This window comes from Pseudophryne corroboree, chromosome 4 (genome assembly GCF_028390025.1).
Source record: "Pseudophryne corroboree isolate aPseCor3 chromosome 4, aPseCor3.hap2, whole genome shotgun sequence".
In the NCBI taxonomy this organism is placed as follows: domain Eukaryota; kingdom Metazoa; phylum Chordata; class Amphibia; order Anura; family Myobatrachidae; genus Pseudophryne; species Pseudophryne corroboree.
The window spans coordinates 904224567-904236722 of NC_086447.1; the positions used below are offsets into that span (position 1 = coordinate 904224567).

At 46.9% G+C, this 12156-nt stretch overlaps 1 long non-coding RNA gene across 1 annotated transcript in view; it reads right to left on the minus strand.

Annotated features, from left to right (window-relative positions):
• Nucleotides 1–12156, minus strand: part of LOC134911879 (uncharacterized) — a 45455-nt gene that overhangs the window by 5507 nt on the left and 27792 nt on the right. The window contains exons 2-4 of the long non-coding RNA XR_010176928.1: nt 8431–8466; nt 8080–8094; nt 5529–5597 (exon numbers count right to left, since the gene is read on the minus strand). This is a non-coding gene — a long non-coding RNA (uncharacterized LOC134911879). The remainder of the gene's footprint in view (nt 1–5528; nt 5598–8079; nt 8095–8430; nt 8467–12156) is intronic.

Genomic DNA, 12156 nt, shown 5'->3' on the forward strand with positions numbered 1-12156 from the left:
TGAAGTTCCGGGTACCAAGTCCTTCTTGGCCAATCCGGAGCCACTAGTCTTACTCCTCTTTGCCGTATAATCCTCAATACCTTTGGTATGAGAGGCAGAGGAGGAAACACATATACCGACTGGTACACCCAAGGTGTTACCAGCGCGTCCACAGCTATTGCCTGCGGATCTCTTGACCTGGCGCAATACCTGTCCAGTGTTTTGTTGAGGCGAGACGCCATCATGTCCACCATTGGTTTTACCCAACGGTTTAATAGCATGTGGAAAACTTCTGGATGAAGTCCCCACTCTCCCGGGTGAAGGTCGTGTCTGCTGAGGAAGTCTGCTTCCCAGTTGTCCACGCCCGGGATGAATACTGCTGACAGTGCTATCACGTGATTCTCCGCCCAGCGAAGGATCCTGGCAGCTTCTGCCATTGCCCTCCTGCTTCTTGTGCCGCCCTGTCTGTTTACATGGGCGACTGCCGTGATGTTGTCCGACTGGATCAACACCGGTCTTCCTTGAAGCAGAGGTTCCGCCTGGCTTAGAGCATTGTAGATTGCTCTTAGTTCCAGAATGCTTATGTGAAGAGACTTTTTCAGGCTCGACCACACTCCCTGGAAATTTCTTCCCTGTGTGACTGCTCCCCAGCCTCTCAGGCTGGCATCCGTGGTCACCAGGATCCAATCCTGCATGCCGAATCTGCGGCCCTCCAATAGATGAGCCTCCGGCAACCACCACAGAAGGGATACCCTTGTCCTTGGCGACAGGGTTATCCGCAGGTGCATCTGAAGATGCGACCCTGACCATTTGTCCAACAGATCCCTTTGCATGGAATCTGCCGAAAGGGATTGCTTCGTAAGAAGCTACCATTTTTTCCCAGGACTCTTGTGCATTGATGTACAGACACCTTTCCTGGTTTTAGGAGGTTCCTGACCAGGTCAGATAACTCCTTGGCTTTTTCTTCGGGAAGAAAAAACCTTTTTCTGAACTGTGTCCAGAATCATCCCCAGGAACAGCAGACGAGTTGTCGGCATTAATTGGGATTTTGGAATATTCAGAATCCATCCGTGCTGCTTTAGCACCTCTTGAGATAGTGCTAAACCCATCTCTAGCTGTTCTCTGGACCTTGCCCTTATTAGGAGATCGTCCAAGTATGGGATAATTAATACGCCTTTTCTTCGAAGAAGAAATATTATCTCGGCCATTACCTTTGTAAAGACCCGAGGTGCCGTGGACAAACCAAACGGCAGCGTCTGAAACTGATAGTGACAGTTTTGTACAACGAACCTGAGGTACCCCTGGTGTGAGGGGTAATTGGAACGTGGAGATACGCATCCTTGATGTCCAAGGATACCATAAAGTCCCCTTCTTCCAGGTTCGCTATCACTGCTCTGAGTGACTCCATCTTGAACTTGAACTTCTTTATGTACAGGTTCAAGGACTTCAGATTTAGAATAGGCCTTACCGAGCCATCCGGCTTCGGTACCACAAAAAGAGTGGAATAATACCCCTTCCCTTGTTGTAGAAGAGGTACCTTGACTATCACCTGCTGAGAATACAGCTTGTGAATGGCTTCCAAAACCGTCTCCCTTTCTGAGGGGGACGTTGGTAAAGCAGACTTCAGGAAACGGCGAGGTGGCTCTGTCTCTAATTTCAACCTGTACCCCTGAGATATTATCTGCAGGATCCAGGGATTTACCTGCGAGTGAGCCCACTGCGCGCTGTAATTCTTGAGACGACCGCCTACCGCCCCCGAGTCCGCTTGCGAAGCCCCAGCGTCATGCTGAGGCTTTTGTAGAAGCCGGGGAGGGCTTCTGTTCCTGGGAAGGAGCTGCCTGTTGCTGTCTCTTCCCTCGTCCTCTGCCTCGTGGCAGATATGAATAGCCCTTTGCTCTCTTATTTTTAAAGGAACGAAAGGGCTGCGGTTGAAAGGTCGGTGCCTTTTTCTGTTGGGGAGTGACTTGAGGTAGAAAGGTGGATTTCCCGGCCGTAGCCGTGGCCACCAAATCCGATAGACCGACCCCAAATAACTCCTCTACGCATCGCCTGTCCACTGTCGTGTCCATAAAGCTCTTCTGGCCGAAATGGACATAGCACTTACCCGTGATGCCAGTGTGCAGATATCTCTCTGTGCATCACGCATATAAAGAAATGCATCCTTTATTTGTTCTAACGACAGTAAAATATTGTCCCTGTCCAGGGTATCAATATTTTCGATCAGGGACTCTGACCAAACTACCCCAGCACTGCACATCCAGGCAGTCGCAATAGCTGGTCGTAGTATAACACCTGCATGTGTGTATATACCTTTTTGGATATTTTCCATCCTCCTATCTGATGGATCTTTAAGTGCGGCCGTCTCAGGAGAGGGTAACGCCACTTGTTTTGATAAGCGTGTTAGCGCTTTGTCCACCCTAGGAGGTGTTTCCCAGCGCTCCCTAACCTCTGGCGGGAAAGGGTATAAAGCCAATAACTTCTTTGAAATTAGCAGTTTTTTATCGGGGCACCCCACGCTTCATCACACACGTCATTTAATTCTTCTGATTCGGTAAAAACTACTGGTAGTTTTTTCACACCCCACATAATACCCTGTTTAGTGGTACCTGTAGTATCAGCTAAATGTAACATCTCCTTTATTGCCAAAATCATATAACGTGTGGCCCTACTGGAAAATACGGTTGATTCGTCACCTTCACCACCGGAATCAGTGCCTGTGTCTGGGTCTGTGTCGACCGACTGAGGCAAGGGGCGTTTTACAGCCCCTGACGGTGTTTGAGGCGCCTGGACAGGCACTAATTGAGTGTCCGGCCGCCTCATGTCGGCAAACGACTGCTTAAGCGAGTTGACGCTATCCCGTAATTCCACAAAAAAAGGCATCCATTCTGGTGTCGACCCCCTAGGAGGTGACATCCTCATATTTGGCAATTGCTCCGCCTCCACACCAATAACGTCCTCATACATGTCGACACACACGTACCGACACACAGCAGACACACAGGGAATGCTCTATACGAAGACAGGAACTAGCCCTTTGGGGAGACAGAGGGAGAGTCTGCCAGCACACACCAAAAAGCGCTATATATGACAGGGATAGCCTTATGATTAAGTGCTCCCTTATAGCTGCTTTTATATTAATATATTGCCATTTATTTTGCCCCCCCTCTCTGTTATACCCTGTTTCTGTAGTGCAGTGCAGGGGAGAGACCTGGGAGCCTTCCTGACCAGCGGAGCTGTGACAGAAAATGGCGCCGTGTGCTGAGGAGATAGGCCCCGCCCCTTTTTCGGCGGGCTCGTCTCCCGCTATTTAGTACATTTAGGCAGGGGTAAATATCTCCATATAGCCTCTGGGGCTATATGTGAGGTATTTTTAGCCTTTTTAAAGGTTTTCATTTGCCTCCCAGGGCGCCCCCCCCCAGCGCCCTGCACCCTCAGTGACTGCCGTGTGAAGTGTGCTGAGAGGAAAATGGCGCACAGCTGCAGTGCTGTGCGCTACCTTAAGAAGACTGTAGGAGTCTTCAGCCGCCGATTCTGGACCTCTTCTTGCTTCAGCATCTGTGAGGGGGCCGGCGGCGTGGCTCCGGTGACCATCCAGGCTGTACCTGTGATCGTCCCTCTGGAGCTTCATGTCCAGTAGCCAAGAAGCCAATCCATCCTGCACGCAGGTGAGTTCACTTCTTCTCCCCTCTGTCCCTCGTTGCAGTGATCCTGTTGCCAGCAGGAATCACTGTAAAATAAAAAACCTAAGCTAAACTCTCTAAGCAGCTCTTTATGAGAGCCACCTAGAATTGCACCCTTCTCGGCCGGGCACAAAAATCTAACTGGAGTCTGGAGGAGGGTCATGGGGGGAGGAGCCAGTACACACCACCTGACCTGTAAAAGCTTTACTTTTGTGCCCTGTCTCCTGCGGAGCCGCTATTCCCCATGGTCCTTTCAGGAACCCCAGCATCCACTTAGGACGATAGAGAAATTCCATGACTATTTGTATGGTGTACCTTTTGAGGTACACACCGACAATAACCCCTTAACTTATATACAAACAACAGCAAAACTCGATGCTACTGGACACAGGTGGCTTGCAGCATTGGCCTTGTATAACTTCTCTCTAAAATATAGACCTGGAATAAATAATATTGATGCTGACTCGTTGTCTAGGATCCCCAACCAGGGTAGTAGTGACGTTGAAGAAGAATGGATTGAAGTGCCTATGGGAGATGTAAAAGGGATATGTCATCAAATACAAATTGGGGAAATGATGCCAGGAGAAATGTTGAGTCCTCTAGGAGCCACTTCTGAAGCTATCCCATTATCATATTGTTGGCTGAGTAATTTAGAGTTAGAAGGGTTGCCTAGACTCCGGAGAGGCCAGATACAGGATGATCAAAATCAAGATCCAGACATAAGAGATGTAATAAACAAAATGAAACAGAGTTGGAGTTCTAGGCCCCCACTAGTTACCAAAGAAGCTAAGTTATTGGAGCGACAGAGGAACAAGTTATTCCTAACAGATGGGTTATTATATCGTGTAACTATGAAATCTGAAGGAGGTGAAAGGAAACAGTTAGTACTGCCTAAAAAGCATAGAGGTACAGTAATGAAAGCTTTGCACAATGACCATGGCCATTTAGGGTATGACAAAACCTTTAAGCTAATATCAGATAGGTTTTATTGGCCTGGAATGAGGGAAGAAGTAGAGGCCTATTGTAGGAACTGTGGAAATTGTATAGTTCGGAAAACTGTAATTAAACAAATTGCCCCTTTGGTAAATTTTAAAAGTAGTGGGCCTATGGATTTGATATGCATGGATTTTTTGACACTAGAAGTAGAACCAGGAAAGAAATGTCACATATTGGTGATAACTGATCATTTCACCAGATACGCCCAGGCGTATGTTACACCAAATCAAAAGGCATCAACAGTGGCAAACACATTATGGACCAAATTTTTTATCCACTATGGTTTTCCAAACAGACTTCACTCTGACCAAGGCAGAGAATTTGAAAGTAAACTAATAAAGGAGCTTTGTGTAACCTGTGGAATAACTAAATCTAGGACAACTCCCTATCATCCTCAAGGTGACCCTCAACCTGAGAGGTTCAACAGAACCTTATTGGATATGTTGGGAACATTAAATCCCCTTGATAAAAGGTACTGGAAAAGACATACTGACCGTTTAGTACATGCATATAATTGTACGCAGAATGAAGCCACAGGGTATTCCCCCTACTGTTTAATGTTTGGTCGTGAAGCCAGGCTTCCCATAGATGTATGTATGGGGATATCCACTAGTGACAAACCTGCTATCTCCCACTTAAAATACATAAAGAAATTGCGGGAGGAATTACAGGAGGCTTATGATATTGCTGAATGTGCAGCAAGGAAATTGGGATTAAAAAATAAGACCAGATATGACAGGAGAATACGTGACCATGAGTTAGTTCCAGGGGATCGAGTTTTACTGAGATACCTAGGGACACCTAGAAAGTTTAAAATTTCAAATAGGTGGAGGGAAGATCCTTTTGTGATAGTTGAGAAATTTTCAAACTTACCTGTATATAAGATCAAGCCTGAGTCAGGAGAAAACAGGATACTGACATATCATAGGCAACATCTATTACCTATAGGGAAAGAAGTTCGGTTAGAAGGGCTTGAAGTAAACGATACTACCAGCACAACTACTGAAAGAACAAAAAGTAGAGATGCAAAACATAATGAATTGAGTATGATAAATGACCTAGATGATGAAACAGAGATACAAGGGTATTATTATAAGGATGAATGTTTGGGTGTTGGCAAATTTACTGATGACCATGTTACTGAGGGTCCCCTAGAACATGTGGAAGGTAATATCCAAAAGTCTAATGATAACTATCCCTGGGAAGGAAATCTGGACTATTGTAATATTGAAAGTCCAAGGGTATCAGATGACTCTGATAGGTTTTCATATCCTTATAGTGAAATAGAGGAGGAGCAGGTATGGGATAGATCAAGAAGGGTATGCCGGCCCCCATCCATGCTTACCTATGATGAATTAGGAAAACCTAGCATTATACCCAGAATAATACATCCCAATATGGTAGATGTGTGGCCTTACTATGGGTACTTACCCATACAAACCTGGAGTTAGTCAAATTAGAAATGGTGATCCAATTGCTTTAAATGATTTAAAATGGATCACCAGGGGGAGAGTGTAATATGAATATTATGCTGTAAATATAAGAAATGTATATATCTGATGTGTGTATATATATGTATATATATATATATATATATATATATTCATTTATGCGTGTGTAAATGTGTATATAGATGAACTTTTACAAAAAAAAAGAAGAAGGAGGTTGAATATTTGTGATATATATATATATTTATTTAAATTATATAGTGTATGAGTTTAACATTATAGCCTGTCATATAATGATACTTGACCTAGTAGTTACTGTGTGTTTTGTGGGATAGTGAGGGACATTGTGGGCCAGCAATAGCCTGCAGGGCAGCAAAGAGTGGCAGATGGAGTCCTTATATGGTCCGCGCGCTGCGGGAGTAATACCCTGCAGGGCGGGAAAAGCAGGCCCACGAGCGGGGATACAAGGTGGATCGCGAGCTGGGGGAGAAATAGATATTGATTGGCGGCGGCTAGGGGACAGCGCGCGGCTCCGGCGGGAAGGAGGCCGCACGAGCCAGAGGTCTGGGGGGAATAAATAGAGCTCCCCGCCGGCGGTGAGGCAGACTGCGGTTCCCCTTGCGAGAGTACACACCTGGATCTCCTGTGCAGGCTGACAGAGCTGTAGATTGTCACAGCTGCCAGCGGAGTCCAGGTGATGTGACCGGAGCAGGGCAGATGGAGAGGCGCTGATGGGCGGCAGCGTGAGTGCTATCTAAAAGTACTCACTGTATTGCCGGAGTTGCTGAGGACGCCGGCGGGTTTCCGTGTGCTGTGAGGCCGGGGCTGACTAGCGGAGAGGGTCGGGCGCTGGTGCCAGCGGAGGAGTGCGGAGAATCGCTGCAGCGACGCCGGTGGGACCCGGGAGGCGGCAAGTGTATCAGTGTCCCTGCGGCTGATGAAGGAAGAGGAGGGCTGGCACTGACGGACATGACGGCTCATAGCAACCAGTGAAGCTACTCTGGTTGCTGGGGAGTGAGCAGCGTCAGTGTCTGTGTAATGAATAGAGTGAGCTCCGCCCACCGTATGCTGTTCCATTGAAAAGGAGGAGGAGTCGGGGGAGCGCTCAGCACGGCCAAAGCACAACTGAAGCGTGAGTGACCCACAAATCCTTTTGCACCTACTTTACACTTAAGCCAAAGCATATCCTTCACAGTTAAACTTAGCACAGGAATGCCAGCCATAGACAGTCTTAGCACCACCTTAAGCGGATAAAATTTATATGCATAATGTGCCTGGAATGAACTATATTTTGCATTACTAACAGTGAGAGACATTTTATTACTAAAGGTGTGGAAAGAAATTAAGTAACCTCCTGCAGTTGTTAATATTACCTCAAAGGGCAGAGAGGTCAGCATGACCCAAAGAAATAACATCATATACTATAGCTTGACAACATCAAGTGTATAACCGACACTTTTCCTAGCATATTGTTTGGGACCAAGCATTAACTTATAGCATTCTAATCTAATGGTGCCCTATATATATATATATATTATACTCTATATATATATATTCTGGAAGAAATCTGAAAGAACTGTCAGCTAATAAGGGGAGGAGAGAAGGTGATTTGTTACTGCAACAGCATGAAGCAAAAGTGTAGGTGCATTTAACCGACTGTTTACAACATATACTAACAGCAATATAAATTTAGTTATCACTATAGAGGAATCAACTAAATAAGCCTGCACTAAGGACTATGGCATTTCCAGATATCAACAATAAGGCTATACAGAATGTAGTGTATTAAAGGAACACAACATCTAAGTAAAAGACATTCCAATACTTTTATTGTGCAAAGAAAGGAAAAGCTGATGTAAGTTACATCTGAGGAAAGGATACTTTTCACCTAAATGATAAAAGAGAAACATAAGTGGCAATATATTACAACTTATTGGACAGCAAGTGTTACAGTAGCCTTCTGTATAGATACATACCTTTTCTCCCACAGACTGAAAAATAACAGAAAGGAAAGAGGAATATTATTACTAAAGTGTGATGTTAAGTATTTAGAATCATTTATTGTTTCTTCTATGAGTTTTATCGGGTTGATAGTGCACTATCTTATAACGAGTACCCGGGTCACTCAAACACCTAACGGTGTTGTTTAACAAAGGAGATTTTTTGTATTGCATGCAAATAACCTGTATAGGTTAAAGAAAAGGGAGGGTATTAGTGAGACAGGATTGGAAAAGTGATGTATTTACTATGTTGGTGAAATGTGTTTTGTTTTTTAAATTTCTTCTAAACCTTTATGAGAAAGAATAAATACTTTTACTTATACTTACCATATGTAATGTACTTGAAATTTCCATCCGGAGATCCTGGAAAACAAACAGAAGAACAGGTATAATACTGTATAGAATGTGCACGCATATACATTTATAGACATATTGATTTGCAAATTCATTACTAAAAGCGGAAAGGGCTTACCCGGGCAAGCCTAAAATAATTAGCTTGGGTGGAGGCACTGATATTAGGTAACCATCCCTTAATAGAATACATAGACAGCTCTAGTTCAGGGTATTGAGGGTAGGGTTACATAAAGACACAGTGCTGCACCCAGGCGGCTTTATATGGGAGACCTTGCCCAGCAATCCCGGAGACCTCCTGCTGCTATGCTGTTAAGATGGCACCCAGAGTCTCTGTGAGGGAGTGAGGGAGAGTGAGGCAGCTCCAGGGCAGGAAATCTGCAGGAGATGGTGCCCTGGGCCGGGGGAGGGGCTACAGGTCAAGCACCGCCTCCTCTATGCTGGTCTTCCACCCCAGGTACTATGGAGCCCCATTAAACTGGTGTTAATACACCTGACCTGTGCTCCAATGCCCTGGTGGTCTAGTGGGGTCCCTGCCCAGTGACAGTGTCCACGCCAGCGCCGCGGTCCGTCTCCCCAGACCGTGGACGGATCGCAGTTTAATGGCGGGTCCCGCCTAGGAGACCCTCTTACCTCCTCCCCGTAGCAGCCACGCGATCCAGGAGAGCAGTCTGCGACCATACCTAAGTCAGAATGCCTCCGCCGCAGGGACCCGGGAACCAGGCCAACGGGAGTGTGCGGCGCCGCTTAGGAGGTGATGGAGCTGCTGCACTGAATGTCACAATGACATACAGTGCTGCCAGCTCAAATAGCAAAGACAATTTCTGTCAGATGAAAAGCTATCAGGGCTGCACAGTGCAGCCCCCCTGTTCAGTGGCCTGCTGCTGCAGACACCAACTCAAAGCTGAGCTCTCAGTGCCAGGAGGCAGGATTATAGAGGAGGCCCCTATGCATCCTGGGACAGCTAAAGTTTTGCCTGTTGGTGCTTCTGGATCCAGGTCCACTCTACACCCTGATGTTTCCCTGTGGAAAATAATGTAACCTGCTGCAGAAATTGATCTTTAGTAAATGAAACTTTATAGAGTCATTCTTATCCCAAACAAAAAGCATGGTGTGGCGTTTAAATGGCATTGGATATGTGAGATCGGCGGTCACAATACCGACAGTGGGATCACGGCAGTCGGACACCATTCAGCGTCGGTATTGTGACCGGCGGTCTTCTGAATGTTCTCCCTATATGTGCGTGGGATTCCTCCAGCATTCTTACACGCCAAAAACATACTGGTAGGGTAAGTGGCTACTGACAGAAAAGTAACCCTAGTGTGAATATATTAGAGGGAATATAGATTGTACAGTATATAGATTGTAATCTTAACTGGGACAGGGACCAATGAGAACGACAAATAGTCTATGTAAAACTCTGTGGAGTATGTCTTCGTGATATAAATAACTTTTAAGAAATAATATGAAGGCCGATATAACATATCTCCCAATTGTCCAGATTTTAGCCGGACAATCCCGTTTTTTTCTGGGACTGGCTGCTGTTCCCCCTGCGGGTCGTAGTGTCCCGTGGTGGGGGGGGGGGGGGGGGGGGGGGCAGTTGGGAGACCCTCTCACCCGCGTATGAGCACAGCGTCTATTCCACTAGAGAGAGGGACAGGGGGCATGCCAGCACGTCACAGAGCGCTCGGCATGCCCCCCCCCCCCCCCCACAGCGGTGAAAATGGGGGCGTGGGCTGCGATTGCGGCACTTCCTGCTAAGCCATGCCCCCTACCAGCGAAGCCACTCCTCCTAATTTCAGGGGCGCATCTAGAGAGGAGGAGGCCGTATGCAGGCTCGGTCAGTGCCCCCTCCTCTCTAGCCGGCGGCAGCGTTATGACTCTGGGCACTAGGGTCTCTAGGGGACCCTAGCGCTGTCCCAGAGTCTAGAGCGCATGCACAGATCTGGAAAATGGCGCTGCGGACATTTTCCCAGTGATTTGTTTACTGCACATCAGCGAAAAACCATGAAAATGGCACCGTGCCATTTCCCCAGTGATTTCTGCAGCGCTGCTGCTTCACCGCGGGACTCCGGAGGGAAGGTATTATGAATAATGGGTGTAGTGTATGCGGTGTGGGCCCCCTGGACCTCGGGGGCCCGTGTGTACTGCACACACTGCACCCATTATAGGGGGTCATTCCAACCCGACCGCTCGCTGCAGTTGTTCGCAGCGCAGTGATCGGGTCGGAACTGCGCATGCGCCGGCAGAGGCGGTCGATGGGCGGCACTGCAGTGTTTGCCCACCATTTTGGGGGCGCAGTCCAGCCAATGCAGGCGTGGCCGGACCGTGCGGGGGGTGGGCCGCAGCGGCTGCGTGACGTCACACGCAGCCGCTGCGACCAGGGGCAGCGACGAGCAACTCCCGGTCAGCCGCAGGAGTTGCGCTGGCCGGGAGTTACTCAACAAGTACAAAAGCATCGCCGCTGTGCGATGCTTTTGTACTTCTGCGGGGAAGGGGGAGGGCCAGACAGACATGCGGGGCGGACTAGCTATGGGCTGGGCGTCCCCCCGCATGTCTGGGAACATGATCGTAGCTGTGCTAAATTTAGCACAGCTATGATCAACTCGGAATGACCCCCATAAATACGTCAGTGCTCGTGTCCCTCCTCACAGCTTCTATAAGTTGGGAGGTATGTATAATATTAATAATATTGCAAAACACTAAGATAAGTGCATGTAATTATAGGCTGTATATAAGACACTCAGTTACATGTATTTATAGGCAGTGTATGAGACACTGAGGTAAGTACATGTATTTCTAGGCCGTATAGGAGACACTGAGGTAAGTACATGTATTTATAGGCCGTGTATGAGACACTGAGGTAAGTACATGTATTTATAGGCCGTGTATGAGACACTGAGGTAAGTACATGTATTTATAGGCCGTGTATGAGACACTGAGCTAAGTACATAAATAGACTGCATCTGAGACACTGAGTTAAGTGCATGTATATAGGCTGTAGTATGTGAGACACTGAGGTAAGTACACGTATGTACAGGCTGCAGTATGTGAGACACTGTGGAAAGTACATGTATGTATAGACTGCTGTATGCGAGACACTGAGGTAAGTACATGTATAGGCTGCAGTATGCGAGACACTGAGGTAAGTACATACATGTATAGGCTGCAGCATGTGAGACACTGAGGTAAGTAAGTACATGCATGTATAGGCTGCAGCATGTGAGACACTGAGGTAAGTACATGCATGTATAGGCTGCAGTATGTGAGACACTGCAGTAAGTACATGCATGTATAGGCTGTATGTGAGACACTGAGGTAAGTACATGCTTGTATAGGCTGCAGTATGTGAGACACTGAGGTAAGTACATGTATGTATAGGCTGCAGTATGTGAGACATTGCGGTAAGTACATGTATGTATAGGCTGTAGTATGTGAGACACTGAGGTAAGTACATGCTTGTATAGGCTGCAGTATGTGAGACACTGCGGTAAGTACATGCTTGTATAGGCTGCAGTATGTGAGACACTGCGGTAAGTACATGTATGTATAGGCTGCAGTATGTGAGACACTGAGGTAAGTACATACATGTATAGGCTGCAGTATGTGAGACACTGCGGTAAGTACATGTATGTATAGGCTGCAGTATGTGAGACACTGAGGTAAGTACATGCTTGTATAGGCTTCAGTATGTGAGACACT